Source organism: Sinocyclocheilus rhinocerous, unplaced genomic scaffold (assembly GCF_001515625.1).
Source record: "Sinocyclocheilus rhinocerous isolate Xijiao unplaced genomic scaffold, SAMN03320098_v1.1 scaffold1945, whole genome shotgun sequence".
Lineage (NCBI taxonomy): Eukaryota > Metazoa > Chordata > Actinopteri > Cypriniformes > Cyprinidae > Sinocyclocheilus > Sinocyclocheilus rhinocerous.
This window is the reverse complement of record NW_015640432.1, coordinates 261408-263792: the sequence shown is the minus strand read 5'-3', so window position 1 is coordinate 263792 and position 2385 is coordinate 261408. Positions and strand designations below refer to the sequence as shown.

The following is a 2385-nucleotide window of genomic DNA, read 5'->3' as shown; positions in this document are numbered from 1 at the left end:
AATTTGGACATTTTCACTTTGGGGTGTACTCACTTTTGTGGCCAGTGGTTTAGACATTAATGGCTGTGTGTTGAGTTATTTTGAGGGGACAGCAAATTTACATTGTTATACAAGCTGTACACTCACTACTTTACATTGTAGCAAAGTGTCATTTCTTCAGTGTTGTCACATGAAAAGATATAATAAAATATTTACAAAAATGTGAGGGGTGTACTCACTTCTGTGAGATACTGTATATATTCTGTATAAATTATCTATATTTTAGTATGTATAGATATGAAAACAGCTAACAATTTTTTGTTCCCTTGAATATTCCCAGAACGTTATTTTGTTAAGGTTTGTTTTTGACTAGCCAGGAAAGTTTTAACAATAGAATGTTAATTATTGGTGTGTAGAATGTTATTCTAACCGGATTCGTACAGATGCTGCAAAATGAAATTCCAGGATTTTTCAAGCACTACTTTTTTTGTTTTCAAGGATTAAAACCAGAGATCTTGCTTATCAAACAATCCACCGGTTTCACAGACAAGGCTTAAGCCTAGTCCCAGACTAAAATGTAAGTCTGAGCTGTTTCAACTGAAAGAAACTTCCACCGATTGATCTTAAAATATTTCAGTGCATTTGTTTTGTCTCAAGCTGCACACCAGTATGTTTTTATTTTTTATTTTTTTATTTTTCCTAAGGCACATCTATAAAAATTACTTAAATGTCCTAATTGAACTATGGCCTAATCCTGGCTTTGTCTAAGCTCTGTCTGTGAAACCAGGCCAATATCGTTATTATCTTTCAAATTCTAATAAATAAACTAATTAAACAAAATGGTACAAATAAAGTGCAGCACATGCGAAGCATGCAATGACTGTGGCAACTTCACCATTTGAAAGGATACTATGGCAAAGTTACCACTTTCCTTATTCAAACTGATTTTTTTATTTAATTTTATTTTATGCTTTCATGAATATTTGATTGACCTGAAGAATGAAAGCTATATCATACACTTGGCAATTTTGAGCTATATCATGCTTGTAGACAGGGGAGTGACAATACACTTAGCACACGAGATGAGACTAAATACAGAAACTTGGTTCACTAGAACAACAAAATAATTTAATTATTTTTGTAAGAAATGTTCAATGACGAAATATTTCTCTTTTAATCACAAAAGGCAAAACAATGCAGTCGTATTTTGAAATGTTTTAACTAATCTAGAACAATTGTTTTGGTAATTAAGTAATCTACTGATTATTTTGACAATTGAGTAATCTGATGTTTTGTTTTTTTTTGGTAATAAAAATAGATCCAAGTTCAAAACAGGCTTTAGTATGACTATATTTATATACAAACGATGAGGCAATAATAATTGGTTCAAATAAAGTATAACAACCAAGTAATTGCATGGTTTTATTGAACAATACTGTTAAATTATATAATGTAATGTGCCTATACACAATATGAACGTAACCATCCTAAGTACAATATGTATTATAACAAATACCTGCAGAGGGCGCCAACGGCCTGGTGATGTTTCACTTTACAGCGTGATTAATGTTTAAATCCATTTAATTTTAATATTTGGCCACATGCAAACTCAGACCGAGGTTTTAAACTTATTTTGAAATATGTTGATGTACATCGAATCGCATATTTAGAAATATGTTGATGTATTCTCCTGTGTGGGCATAGGTTTATAAATGATTTAGGCCTACATTACAAATCTAGTGAGATAACTCACACTGTTTTCCCAGATGAACAATACGCAAGCCAAACTCACAGCATACGCAGAGGAAGAGTTTCATGCTTGTAAATGACAACAGTGAAGCGCATCAGACTTTACATGCGTTCCCAAATGAAACCCAAAAAAACAGCACATGCAATAAAAGACCGAACAATATAATGCAAGCACTATCAAAGGTTTTACCACAAATTCAACTTTATACTGATATCATGAGACTGCTTTTCACTTCAAGTATCATTGTCACGTTTAATATCGCGAGATCTTGTGCGCTCCCGAAAGCCAGGTGAAGTGGCACTGTATTTGTATCACACAAAAACATCTGCAATGTTTTCATTGGAGAGATAGTTTACAGGGTTATAAAAATAACCTAAGAATAATCATTAGGACAAGTTCTGTATGAATTATTTTTAGGTTATTTAAAAAAATAACCACTCTGCAACGTTCTGGGAACGTTATGTTATGGTTGCAAAAAAATAAAACCTAAAAAGAATGTTACTAGAAAATTATTTCATGGTTTTAAAAAAATCAATAAATAAAATCAATAAATAAAAAAGGGGAATGTTTAGGGGAATGTTCTGTGTTTTCTAGGAAACAGATGAGTGTGTGTGTGTGTGTGTGTGTGTGTGAGTGTGAGTGTGAGTGTGTGTGTG

General features: G+C 32.4%; 1 long non-coding RNA gene across 1 annotated transcript in view; it reads right to left on the bottom strand.

Annotated features, from left to right (window-relative positions):
- LOC107752681 (uncharacterized) overlaps nucleotides 1-2385 on the bottom strand; it is a 64535-nt gene that overhangs the window by 30270 nt on the left and 31880 nt on the right. The window lies entirely within an intron of this gene.